Genomic DNA, 15,370 nt, shown 5'->3' with positions numbered 1-15,370 from the left:
TCTCTAGGGTATATTCCTAGGAGTGGGATTGCTGGATCATATGGTATTTCTATTTCTAGCTTTCGAAGGAAGCGACATATCATTTTCCAAAATGGTTGTACCATTTTGCATTCCCGCCAGCAGTGCATAAGAGTTCCGATCTCCCCACAGCCTCTCCAACATTTGTTATTTCCTGTTTTATTGATTCATGCCAGTAATGCCAGAGTGATATGGTATCTCATTGTGGTTTTGATTTGCATTTCTCTGATGGCTAGAGATTGTGAGCATTTCCTCATGTGTCTGTTGGCTGCTTGAATGTCTTCTTTGGTGAAGTGTCCATATCCTTTTCCAATTTTTTAAATTGGATTATTTGTCTTTTTGTTGTAGAGGTGTTGGATTTTCCTGTAGGTTTTAGAGATTAGACCTTTGTCCAATTTGTAATAGCCAATATTTTTTCTCAGTTTGTAGGTTCTTTTTTTACTCTTTTGCTGAAGTCTTTTGATGAGCATAAGTGTTTAATTTTTAAAAGATCCCAGTTATCTAGCTTATCTTGTGTATTGTTGGTTGTGATTTATATCCTGTTAATGCTGTGTATTAGGGCTTCTAATGTCGATCCTATTTTTTCTCCTATGAACTGCATAGTTTTTGGCTTTATTTTTAGGTCTCTGATCCATTTTGAGTTAGTTTTTGTATATGTTGTGAGGTATGGGTCCTGTTTCATTTTTTTGCAGATGGACATCCAGTTTTGTCAGCACCATTTGTTAAAAAGACTGTCTTTTCCCTATTTCACAGACTTTGGGCTCTTTTGAAGATCAGGTGACCATAGGTGGATGGATTTACATCTGGGTTCTCAATTCTGTTCCATCGGTCAATGTATCTGTTGTTGTACCAGTACCAAGCTGTTTTGAATATTGTAGCTGTATAGTAGGTTCTGAGGTCAGGTAGTTTGAGTCTCCTTTATTCTTTTTCAGTAGTGCTATTCTGATCTGGAGCCTCTTCCCTTTCCATATAAAGTTAATGATAAGTTTGTCCATCTCTTTAAAGAATGTTGTTGGTATTTGGATTGGTATTGCATTGTATTTGTAAATCGCTTTGGGTAGAATTGTCATTTTCACAATATTAAGTCTACCTATCCAGTAGCATGGCATGTTTTTCCACTTGTAGATCTCTTTTGCCATCATCATTCTTAATGGAGAGAGGCTGAAAACATTCCCATTGAGAACGGGAACAAGACAAGGATGTCCTTTATCAATAGTCACATTTAACGTTTTGTTGGAAGTCCTAACTAGAACAATAAGGCAAGAAAAAGAAATAAATGGTATCTAAATTGATAACAAAGAAGTAAAATTGCCCCTATTTGCAGATGATATAATACTTTACATAGAAAATCTAAAAGACGCCACAAGAAAACTACTGGAACTAAGAGAAAAATTCAGCAGAGTAACAGGATAAGATAAACATACAAAAATCAGTTGGATTCTTAAACACCAATAAAGAGAACAACAAAAAGGACATGAGGAAACAAATACCATTCATAATAGCCCCTAAAAAATATATAATATTTGGGAATAAATCTGACCAGAGATCTAAAAGACCAATACAAAGAAAATTACAAAACACTACTGCAAGAAACCAAAAGAGAACTACACGAATGGAAAGACATGCCATGCTCATGGATAGCTAGACTCAACATTGTGAAAATGTCAATTCTGCCCAAAGCAATCTACAAATACAGTGCAATCCCAATCCAAATACCAACAAAATTCTTTAAAGAGTTGGAAAAACTAGCCATTAATTTATATGGAAAGGGAAGAGGCCCTGGATAACTAAAGCACTATTGAAGAGGAATAAAGTAGGAGGATTTGCACTACCTAACCTCAGAACCTACTATACAGCTACGGTAATCAAAACAGCCTGGTAGTGGTACAATGACAGATACATTGACCAAAGGAACAGAATTGAGAACCCAGATATAAATCCATCCACCTACAATCACCTGATCTTTGACAAAGGCCCAAAGTCCATCAAATAGGGAAAGACAGTCTTTTTAACAAATGGTGCTGGCAAAACTGGATGTCTATCTGCAAAAAAATGAAATAGGACCCATGCCTCACATCATACACAAAACTGATTCAAAATGGATCAAATACCTAAATATAATACCCAAAACTATAGAGATCATAGGATAAAAAATAAGATCAGTGCTACAGGCCCTAATACACAGTGTTAACAGGATACAAACCCTAACTAACATTGTAAAAACTCCAGAAGATAAGCTAGATAACTGGGGTCTTCTAAAAATTAACACTTATGCTAATTGAAAGGCTTCACCAAAAGAGTAAAAAGAGAAACTACAGACTGAGTGAAATAAGTCAGTCATGAAAGGACAAATACTGTATGAGATCACTAATATAAGAACTCATGAAAAGATTTACACACATAAAGAAATAATCCTTAAGTGTTATGAGGGAGGAGAGGGGTGGGGATGGAAAAAACACTAAATAGACAATAAATAAGTGGTAACTTTGGTGAAGGGCAAGACAGTACACAATACTGGGGAAGTCAGCACAACTTGTCCAAGGCAAGGTCAATGAAGCTCCATAGACACATCCAAACTTCCTGAGGGACCAGATTGCTGGGTGGAGATCTTCTAGCTCAATTGGCATACATAGTTCATAAAGAAAATGTTTTGCATTCTACTTTATTGTGTAGCATCTGGGGTCTTAAAAGCTTATGAGTGGCCATCTAATGTACTCCCCTGGTCTCACCCTGTCTGGAAGAAAGAAGAATGAAGGAAACCAAAGACATGAGGGAAAGATTAGTCCAAATGGCTAATGGACCACAAGTACTACAGCCTCTACCAGACTGAGTCCAGCACAACTGGAAGGTGCCTGTCTACCATCACCAGCTGCTCTGACAGAAATCACAATAGAGGGTCCTGGACAGAGCTGGAGAAAAATGTAGAATAAAATTCTAACTCACACAAAAACAACAACAACAACAAAAAAACTCTTACTAATCTGACACAGACAGGAGAAACCCTGGGAGTACGACCCCCGGACACTTTTAGCTCAGGAATGAAGTCACTCCTAAGGTTGACCCTTCAGCCAAAGATTAGAGAGGCCCATAAAACAAAATGAGGCTAAAGGGGCACACCAGCCCAGGGGCAAGGGCTAGAAGGCAGGAAGGGACAGGAAAGCTGCAATAGGGAACCCAAGGTTGAGAAGGGGAGGGTGTTGACGTGCTGTGGGGTTGGCAACCAATGTTACCGAATAATATGTGTACAAATTGTTTAATGAGAAGCTAGCTTGTTCTGTAAACCTTCATCTAAAGTACAATTAAAAAAAAAAAAATCAAATGATGCATTTTTTTGGGCAAATCTGCTGCAAAAGACGGCTTTAAAGTGTTAAAAAGCAATGATGTCACCTTGAAGACTAAAGTGAGTCTGACCCAAGCCATTGTGTTTTCAATTGCCTCAAGTGCATGTGAAAACTGGACAACGAATAAGGAATACAAAAGAAGAATTGGTGCCTTTGAATTATGGTGTTGGTGAAGAATACTGAATATACCATGGACTGCCAGAAAAATGAACACATCTGTCTTGGAAGAAGTACAGCCAGAATGCTCCTTAGAAACATGGATTGCGAGACTAAGTCCCATATACCTTGGACATATTATCAGGACGGATCAGTCCCTGGAGAGGGACATCATGCTTGGTAAAGTGATGGTCAGTGGAAAAGAGGAAGACCCTCAATGAGATGCAATGACACAGTGGCTGCAGCAATGGATTGAAGCATAACAATGATTGTAAAGATGACACAGGACTTGGCGGTGTTTCATTCTTTTGTACATAAGGTCGCTATGAGTCGGAACCGACTTGATAGCACCTAACAACAATAATATCACCTCAGGAGCCCTGTTGGCTTGCCTGCTAACCAAAAGGTCAGCAGTTCAAACCCATCAACAACTCCTCAGGAGAAAGATGTGGCAGTCTGCTTCCATAAATAAAGATTAACATCCTTGGAAACCCTATGGGGCACTTCTAGTCTGTCCTAGAGGGTTGGTCTGAGTCGGAATCGACTGGATGGCAATGGGTTTGGTTTTGGAATATCACCTCACCTTGCCCTAAACTTAACTAAAAAGAACATCAGGGATTCGTGGAAATTGCATAAGACCAAGGAGTTACCCTTTGGTGAGAACAACGTGGCCTTTATTCCACTCTGTGTTTGCTCCACCAACCTAAGCAAAAGTTGTTCAAAGAAATCACAAATAGAAATTGAAGAGTGTGGTTGAGTAATCGCAGAAGAATTGCCCATTTTTCTCTCTTCTGCTCCATGAATTCACACCCTTTGCAAAGTGACTGAGCATCAGGAGGTAAAGCTTAGCCCTAACCCCTTAAATCTTGGCTGGAATTGTGCTTTCTTTTGGCCAATAGAATCTGATGGAATGACATTGTGCCAGGCCTCAAAAGGCCTTGCATGCTTCCATTCTCTTACTTGGACCCCTTTGCAGACACTATGTGGATTTCTTCAAGCTAGCCTGCTGGAGAATGAGACCCATGGAGCAGAGCCGAGTCAGCCCATATGTCCCAGAGAGACATGTCCGAAACCTTAGCCTAGATCAGCTAAATTTTATAGACCACTGAGAGCTGACCGCAGAGGCATGAAGGAGTTCAGCCAATACCAGAAGAACTGCCTACGTGAGTCCATTCAAAGTCGCCTACTTGAAGAATTGTGAATGAAATAATTATCCATTTTCCTAAGTAAAAAAGAAAAATTATCTGAAATTTCCATTATTGAGAAATATTATCTACACTTTTAGTTGATTTTTTTAATGTTCTTAAATATTACAGAGTATAGTGTTTTTCATTAAACAATAATATGTGATTTATAAATTTTCATTTATTTTATGAAGTGAAACTCAAAAAGTGTCATATACGTGATTATATTTGCTTTTCATAATAACTATTATGAAAGTAAATACAAGTCATTAGTTACAATTACAAAAAAAAAAAAAACCCTGCTGCCGTCCGGTTAATTCTGACTCATAGTGAACATCTAGACAGAGAACTGCCCCACAGGGTTTCCAGGAGCAGCTGGTGAATTCACACTGCTGACCTTTTGATTAGCAGCCAAATTCTTAACAACTGCACCACCAGGGCTCCAGGTGGATACTATCATTACCATTTTCCAGATGAGGAAGCTGAGACTTGAAGAGTTTACAAGAGAATCTCTTTATCCCACCTCCGTTTAACCTACTCACAAGGTTAACTAACATTCTAGATTCCCTCTGTGAAAGGTTCTTCATGGCTCACTTCTAATTGGGTCATCTCTTCTTTGCAAGCATTTGTCTGCACTTACCTGTTAATGTATAAGCTTCAATATGGCAGTATTTTTATCAAACCTGTGAATTGTGTTTTACTTCTTGCAACTCCATAATGTAATTATTATGCAGTCCTATGAAATATAAATGCACAATGAAAAAGGATGTTTTGTTTCCATTAAAATCAACTGTACTGGTGAATTGCTTTAAAAATTGTGGTTGAATGTGTGTGTAATATTTGAAAAGAACTGGAAAAAACACAAAAATCTGGAAAGATTTGCACTTAGATTGATTTGCAAGCTTCTTCACATTAAAAAAAAATCAAAACAGGAAACCTAAGACAGAGTTTTGGGAATATATTTTACTCAAGAAATGGGAAGCAGAGATCCAATACACTGCTGCTGAATTTTTTTTGTACTGCTGCATGCTTAGAAATTATAAAATATGTATAACACACTAGGGAAAAGAGACAAGATTGCTCGTGGGGTTTTCTGCTGTCCCAGTCTTTGCTTGGCCACCCCTGGAGAGCAATACTTCAGAACATCAAAACCATTGCTATTTAGGCTTTGCACTAGTAGGTTAATTAATACATATTTATATGTTTTAATTTAACATAAAATGTTTAATTACTTGAGTATATGGGTTTTTTTGTTTTTATCCACCTTAAATAACATTTTTCATTAACCAAAGACTGATCCTGACAATGTGAGATAAGAAGGTCTTAAACTGATAAGCTCAGCTTGCAGAAGCATGAATACATAAAGAAAAAAAAAAAAGAATATACCAGTATCCCAAATAGAAGCCTGAACAGAAAGCACTAAAACATTATCGAATGAAAATACATTTGCTTAAGATGAAATATAGTATTAAATGATCCTTCTCTAAGATAAGTTTAATGAATTAGATAAAAAAAAAGATAGCGATGTAAAAATACCAAGATGTCTGTCACAAAAAAGGCACCTAATAAATTTAAATTTAAATTTTAAAATTCTTGTACATGTGTCGATGCCATATATTATATAGAGAGATTCCCTCACTTGTTTCATTATCTAATTCATGAGGAATCTAAGAGCGCTCAGCTAAAAATGTCTCCATTTCAGGCACTTTGGAAGCAGAATATTGACCCAGGGGGACGTAGAGAAAAAGAGCAGTCTTAATGATGTAAGAAAACATTTTCAGTAATCAAAGATTTACATAAATACATTGCACTCTATATTCTCAGGAAAGTTTATGTTCATGATAATCCATGAGTTTATATTTAGCCTACTAGCGTTATCTCAGAAATGTAATATGTTATGGTATTCTCCCTCTGTCTCTCTTTGAGTCTCTCCCTCACTCCTTCTAACTTCCACTCTCTCTCCCTCTTTCATTCTAACATAACAATGTTTAACTCAGCAAATTGACATCGTAGGATACCCTGAATGCTTCCAGAGGATGAAACCCCAGAAAACCAAACTCACTGCTGTCCAGTTGATTTCAATTCATAGTGACCCTACAGGACAGAGTAGAACTTCCCCCCTCCACACACAGTTTACAAGGCTGTAAATCTTTACAGAAGCAGACTGCCACATCTTTCTCTCACAGAGCGGCTGATGGGTTCGAACAACTGACCTTTTGGTTCGCAGCCAAGCACTTTAACCACTGCGCTACCAGGGCTCCTTTTCAGGGGATAAGGGATATAAAATAACCGTACACCTTGCCATATTTCAACTGAATTATAAAAATATCCATTATCATCACAAAATAAAACTGATAAGGAGTTTTGTCTTTCAGTCTGGACTTTATCAGAGACTATCACCTACATTTGCAGTACCAGATTTTCTCTCTAAAATCTAGGGTTCATACACTGTGTGACGTAAATTCTGAGGCTGATTCTTACAAGATAAAGAGTTTTTTTCTTCTTTTTACTACATTTACTTGTTATTGTTAAGTGCCGTCGAGTCGGTTCTGACTCATGGCGACCCCATGTACAACAGAACGAAACACTGCCCTGTCCCGTGCCATCCTCACAACCACTGTTATGCTTGAAGCCATTGTTGCAGCCACTGAGCCAATCCATCTCATTGAGGGACTTCCTCTTTTTCACTGACCGTCTGCTTTACCAAGCATGATGTCTTTCTCCAGGGACTGATCCCTCCTGATAACATGTCCAAAGTATGTGAGACGTAGTTTCTCCATCCTTGCTTCTAAGAAGCATTCTGACTATACTTCTTCCAAATCACATTTGTTTGTTCTTTTGGCAGTCCATGGTATATTCAATATTCTTCACCAACACCAAAATTCAAAGGCATCAATCAATTCTTCTTTGGTCTTCCTTAATCATTGTCCAACTTTCACATGCGTGTGAAGTAATTGAAAACACCATGCCTTGGGTCAGGAGCACCTTAGTTTTCAAGGTGATATCTTTGCTTTTCAACACTTTAAAGGGATCTTTTGCAGTAGATTTGCTCAAGGCAATGTGTCTTTTGATTTCTCGACTGCTGCTTTCATGGATATTGACTGTGGATCCAAGTAAAATGAAATCCTTGACAACTTCCATCTTTTCTCCATTTATCATGATGTTGCTTATTGGTCCAGTTGTGAGGATTTTTGTTTTCTTTATGTTGCGGTGTAATCCATATTGAAGGCTGTAGTCTTTTATCTTCATTCATAAGTGCTTCAAGTCCTCTTCACTCTCAGGAAGCAAGGTTGTGTCATCTGCATAACACAGGTTAATAAGCCTTCCTCCAAACCTAGTGCTGTGTTCTTCATATAGTTCAGCTTCTCAGATTATTTGCTCAGCATATAGATTAAGTCTGGTGAAATGATACAACCATGATGCACACCTTTCCTGACTTTAAACCACGCAGTATCTTCTTGTTTTGTTTGAACGACTGCCTCTTGATCCATGTACAGGTTCCTCGTGAGCATAATTAAATGATCTGTAATTTCCATTATTTGCAATGTGATCCTTAATTTGTTATGATCCATACAGTTGAATGCCTTTGCATAGTCAATAAAACACAGGTAAACATTTTTCTGGTGTTCTCTGCTTTCAGCCAGGATTCATCTGACATCAGCAATGATATCCCTCGTTCCAAGCCCTCTTCCGAATCCAACCTGAATTTCTGGCATTTCCACGTTGATATACGGCTGCACCTGCTTTTGAATGATCTTCAGCAAAATTTTACATGTGCCTGGTATTGATATTGTTAGATAATTTCCTTATTCGGCTGCATCACCTTCCTTTAGGATAGGCATAAATATGGATCTCTTCCAGTCAGTTGGCCGGGTAACTGTCTTCCAAATTTCTTGACATAGGCAAGTGAGCACTTCCAATGCTGCATCTATTTGCTGAAACACCTCAGTTGATATTCAGTCAATTCCTGGAACCTTGTTTTTCACCAATGCCTTCAGTGTAGCTTGGACTTCTTCCTTCAGTCCCATCAGTTCCTGATCACATGCTACCTACTGAAATGATTGTCGACCAATTCTTTCAGGTGTAGTGACTCTGTGTATTCCTTCCACCTTCTTTTGATGCTTCCTTAGTCATTTAATGCTTTCCTAATAGAATTCTTCACTATTGCAAGTCTAGGCTTGAATTTTTTCTTCAGTTGTTTCAGCTTGAGAAATGGTGAGCTTGTTATTCCCTTTTGGTTTTCTATCTTCAGGTCTCTGCACGTGTTATTATAACACTTTGTCTTCCAGTGTCACCCTTTGAAATCTTCTGTTCAGCTCTTTTACTTCATCATTTTTTCCTTTCTTCAACAGCAAGTTCCAGAGTCTCTTCTGACATCCATTTTGGTCTTTTCTTCCTTTCCTGTGTTTTTAATGACCTCTTGGCTTTCTTCATGTATGATGTCCTTGATGTCATTCCACAACTTATCTGGTCTTAGGTCATTAGTGTTCAATGCATCAAATCTATTTTTGAGATGGTCTCTAAATTCAGATAGGTAATACTCAAGGTTGCACTTTGGCTCTCATGGACTTTTTATAATTTTCTTCAGTTTCAACTAACTTTGTGTAATTATTAAGAGTTTCAGTCTTTAAAGTGTCTGGCATCCTAACATTACAATGTCTCAAAATTTGCCTAATATCATATTTCTAGTGGCAAAATTCTTCTTTCTATCAAAAAAAGTCATCTAAATGTACAGATACAATTTTTTAAACAAGACAAACATTTTTAGGTAGCATATTTTTATCAGTATGGAAAGCAATTCAAATTAGAAAACACTGTGCACAATAATTTATTTTATTTTTATTCTGATTCAAATATATTTTAAATGTCTGAGTAGAATATGTTCAATAATTTAAGAAAATATTTTCTTTGAAATTATATTACTGATCAACATCATATGAAAATCACAGTGGCTATTTCAGTTCTTAAAAAAAGATTGTCTACTGCCATCATTTACATTTTTAAAGGCATAGTGTATAAAATAATATCTATTTCAAATGCTGGAAAATATAAATTGAGGATTGATGTTTTAAAAGGAAATAGACATGGACTTCAAAAGCAGATTACTTATCTTACACAATCAAATGAATGTTCCAATGTCAGAGTTATGGCATGAATTTATATTTTGAAAAAAAAAAAGCAGAAATAAAGCATGCTTTGATTTTCCATGCAAATTGCAGTTATTAATTTCTGCCTATGAAATCCCATAATATGTCCATAGAAAGAACATCCTGTGCTTGTTCATATATGTTCGTATGATACTTGTTGGGATTGGGTCTTTAATCATTAATGAGAAGAAATTTTAATCCTCTAATAATCATTGAAACCAAGGATTAACTCATAATCACAGGCCTTTGTACAAAAATAATACTGAGTATTGAAATTTTTTTTTTTTTAAATACTTAGAAAACAAGAAAACTTTAAATAATGCTGGTGTTTTTTTAAATTGACGCATTTTTTTACCATGAGTTACTTGTAAATTAGGAGAATTACATGCTATTTATTCTGAATTATACGAAAAAAAAATGACAACTGTTCTGGCCCTAGAAAAGTGAAGTTACTCGGAAAAATAATTGAGGAACATATAAATAAGTCCCACTGGGAAGTCTGATTTAAAGAAACATTTAGCCAAATATGTTACAGAAACCATATTCGATTTGAATATAGCTGTTGCAGGATGAAATGTTAAATCTACAAAACAAAAATTCATTGCCATTATCTTCAATAGGAGTGCCTGACCCAAATCATGGGAGCCCTGGAGGCGCAGCAGTTAAGTGATATGGTTGTCAACCAAAAGGTCGGCAGTTCAAATCCACAAGCTGCTCCTTGAAAATCATATGGGATACTTCTACTCTGTCCTCTAGGGTCACTATGGGTCAGCATCAACTCGATGGCAACAGTTTTTTTTTTGGTTTTGACCCAAGTCACAATGTTTTCAATTACCTCATACACATGTGAAAGCTGGACAATAAGTAAGGAAGACTAAAGAAGAACTGAAACCTTTGAATTATGGTGTTGGCCAACAATATTGAATATACCATGGGCTGGCAAAAGAACAAAAAATCTGTCTTGGAAGAAGTTAACCAGAATGCTTCTTAGAAGTAAGGATGGTGAGACTTCATTTCACATATTTTAGACATGTTATCAAGAGGGACCAGTCCCTGGTAAAGGTCATCATACTTGGTAAAGTAGAGGGTCAGTAAAAAAGTGGAAGACTCTCAAGGAGATGGATTGAAGCAGTGCCTGCAACAACGGCTCAAGCATATCAACGATTATGAGGATGGCGCAGGACGGGGCAGAGTTGTGTTCTGTTGTACACAGAGACTTTATGAGTCAGAACCGACTCAAGTGCACCTAACAACAAGAAAGAACCCTTGGTAAGTAAAAGATGCAAAATTATTTAACTTGGAAATAGAATGTCACTTTTAATCCTGTTTTGGGAGAATCAATACACATGGATATTTTAGGCAGTACTAATTCTTTGTGTTACTATAAAACATTCTTTCAAACATCCATGTTTATCTGTTCTTGTTATTTGTTATGATTTTTAGTTACCTGAACATAATACACTCAATGTAGAAGGCTTTTCTTCTTTTCTTGGTTATTTAATTATTACATTTTAATTTTTGTCTCCTCTTTCCCTAAATATAAGTGTAGATGTCTGTGTATAATTAGATACTATATAATTCATGGAGTCATTAAGCCCTACATCAAATCAAAAGCCATTTTTGTTAAAAAGCAATTAGAGGATAAAATGTAAGGTTTTTTTTTTTTGGCATTAAAGACAAAAATTCAGTGAAATGATTCTTAAGTACAAGGCCCAAGTGTTGTCAAGGATACTCATTTTGTTGTTTATTTTGTAGAATTATATTAGCATGGCCTATAATTAAACTTGTTTTTGTCCATGTAGACTTCAAGATTTCTTAAAACCATTTCAAATTTATTAGGAATGTCATCTTTGCCCTTGATTCTCCTGACACTGCCAGTCAAAATTCACCATCCTTGTGGTCATTTTTTATGAGCTTCTCAGTTATAATGAGTAAATCAAATGATTCTCTAATATGTTAATAGCTTTAATTTCCTTCTTATCCTGAAGGTCTAAAGATTTGATTACTGTGTTGAGAATATAAAAATGAATATTATAAATGGAAAGCTGTCAGAGATGGTCAAAGGAAAAAGTACTGATGCATAAAACAATGAATAGTGAATAAAAATGAATGACTTCTGAATTTGTTTTTCTAAATGTATATTCTCAAGTTTATCAATGAATTGTGTTTGATCCAAATATGTTCAAGTAAAATATTCACATGATGCATAAAGAATAACTTATTTTGTGTATTTGTCATGGATTATAAGAGAAAAATTTTTAGTGACAAGAAATATGATGTGCCCCTGATTCTATAGCTCGAATTACGAATATGTCTGTGTACTGTTCTACAAGAAGCATCTGTGAAAAAAAGCGAAGTAAGAATCAGAAGTAAATTAAAAGTGAGTCACAAGTATATCATTGTGAAATGTTATTGTCAGACCAAAAATTTACCGATTATTTTTTATTTTTATTTCTTAAAGATTCAGAATAATTTGGGCTGGTATGATTTGTTAATCAGGCTGTTCCAAATGGTAGAACATACTCAAGTTATTGTTTTTTGTTTGTTCTTATTCAGGCAATATGCAATTATGCATTGACTAAATTTATATGTTGGACAAAAAGTTAGAAGTTGCTTTCGTTGCCAATTCTTTTATTCTGAGTTTTATGTCTTTAAAAATTCATCTTAGTAACATAGATCTGTAGCCATCATAGCTATGGATGAATTAAGAAACACAGAATATGCAAACCTTGAATATTCATTTCCTGAAATCCCTGGAAAATAATAAGGAAATTGTTTGAAAGTAAATGTTAAAATATATTGCTTACATTCTGACTAACAAATAGTCCTTCACGATCTGGTGCCAACTTACAATTCTAACTTCATTCATTCATTCATTCAACTTCATGAATGCCTACTCTGGGACTGACACTATTGTAGATGCTTGGAATACTTCAGTGAACAAACAGATACATGTCCTCGCTATCATCTAGCTGACATTCTGATAGCAGAAAAACACCATTTCTTCCTGCTCCCTTGTCTTGCCCTATCAAATGACTTGCAATTTCTGGATCATGCTTTTTCACCATGTTAGCCTCTCTGCCTCTAATGAATTCCTCTATAACATTGTCTCATTTACCTTTTAAAACATGGAACAAGTATCGGCTTCTATATATCCTACCTCTATGATGTTAATGAGGCAGGACTCAATCTACAAGATTAGGTTGTGTTTTAAGTCAATCTCTTTTGAGATAAAAAATAAAGAAGCAAATAGAGAGACATGGGGACCTTATACCACCAAGAAATAAGAGCCAGGAGAATAGCGCATCCTTTGAACCTGGGGTCCCTGTGCTGAGAAGCTCCTTGACCAGAGAAGATTGATGACAATGACCTTTCCCTAGAGTCAACAAACACAAAGCATTCCCCTGGAACTGGCACCCTGAATTCAGACTTCTAGCCTCCTAGACTGTAAGAGAATAAATTTTTCTTGTGGTATTTCTGTTATAGCAGCACTATATAACTAAGGCAATAGCAAATAATGTAACTTCAAAGCACAGAAAATTACTAGGAACTGAGATGAGCATTACACAATTATAAATAAAATCAATTCACTAAGAAGACATAATGATCCAAAATAGCTATGCACAATAAAGCTTCAAAATATATGAAGGAAAAATTTACGTACTTGAGAGGAGAAATAGAAAAATCCACAATTATAGTTGGAGACTTCAATAACTCTTATTGTCAATTAATACAACTACAAGACAGAAAATCAGCAAGATTTGAACAACGCAATCAACCAAAAGGATGCAATTAACATATATACCAAAAGCAAAGAAACAAACCCGCTGCCATTGAGTAGATTCAGACTCATTGCAGGACAGAGTAAAACTGTGCCATAGGATTTCCAAGGAGTGGCTGGTGGATTTGACCTGCCAACCTTTTGGTTAGTAGCTGTAGCTCTTAACAACTGTGCCACTAGGGCTCCAATTATATAGAATACTCCAAAAGCAGTGGAATGTACATTTTTCTTTCAAGTGCCCATGGAACATTCATCAAGATAGATCGCATCCTGGGATATTAAAAAAATAGTAATAATAAATCAGAAAAGCAAAAACACTTAAATAAATTTAAAAGAATTGAAATCATACAAAGTATGACCATACTGAAATTAAACTATAATTCAGTAACTGAAAGACAAGAGGAATATCTCCAAACACTTTGAAATTAAGCAACGCACTTCTAAATGAATCGAAATATGTAGGATACAGCTAAAGGAGTACTCAGAGGGAAATTTATAGAACAAAATACTTACATCAGAAAAAAGGAAAGACTTCAAATCAATAATCTAAATTCCTAACTCAAGAAATTAGGAAAAGAACAGGACAATATACGCAAAGCCAGCGAAAGGAAGGGAATAATAAAGAAAAAACAGACACCAGTTAATGCAGAAGAGGAAAATAACACGGTAGCAATAAAACGAAAAGCTTGTTTTTCCAATAAAAATCAATAAAATTGAAAAACATCTAGGAGCACTGAAAAAAATAAAAAGAAAAAAGGCATAAATCACCAATATAACAAATGAAAGGGGTATTACTACACATACTGAAGCCATTAAAAAGATAATAAGGAAATAATAGAACAATTTTATGCTTATAATTTTAACGGCTTAAAAGATGAAATAATTCCTAGATATCACACTACCAAAGTTCAAAAAAGATGACAAAGATAGCTTGCATACTCTCACAACCATTAAAAAAAAAGCTCCCCTCAAAAATCTCTGGGCCCACATATTTTCACTGAAGAATGATACCAAATATTTAAAGGAAAATTAACACGAAATTTACATAATCTTTTCCAGAAAATAAAATACTTCCCAAATTATTTTTGAGGCCAGTATTACTCAGATACAAAAACCAGACAAATAATAAAAAATGAAAACTACAGGCAAATATCTCCCGTAAATTTAGGCACAAAATCTCTTCAACAAAATATTAGCAAATTCCAGCAATGTATAAAAAGAATTATACACCGTAACCGATGCAGTTTTATTCCAGGCATGTAAGGCTGTTCTAACATTCAAAATTCAATTAATATAATTCACCATGTCAATAGACTAAAGAAAATAAATCTTTTGACAAACATCCATAGATGCGGAAAAATCATTAACAAAATCCAAAACCCACTCAAGATAAAGGATAAAAACTCTCAGCAAGTTAGGAATAGAGAGGAACCACCTCAAGCTGATAAATATTTTTATACAAAAATCTTATATCTAATTCCGTACTTAGTGATGAAAGACTGAAATGTGTTCCCCCTAAGGTCAAGAAAAAGGCAAGAAAGCCTGCCATCATGGCTCTTATTCAACATAGTACTGGAAGTTCTAGCCGCTGCTAGGTAATATGGAGACATAGTAATACAATAGATAATAAATGTAAGGCATACAGACTGGAAAGAAGAAATAAAATATCTCGATTTGAAGATGGCATGACTGTATATAAAAAATCCAAAGAGTCTACAAAAAAAAACTCCTAGAACTAATAAG

This window comes from Loxodonta africana, chromosome X (genome assembly GCF_030014295.1).
Source record: "Loxodonta africana isolate mLoxAfr1 chromosome X, mLoxAfr1.hap2, whole genome shotgun sequence".
In the NCBI taxonomy this organism is placed as follows: domain Eukaryota; kingdom Metazoa; phylum Chordata; class Mammalia; order Proboscidea; family Elephantidae; genus Loxodonta; species Loxodonta africana.
Note: the sequence above shows the minus strand (reverse complement) of the source record.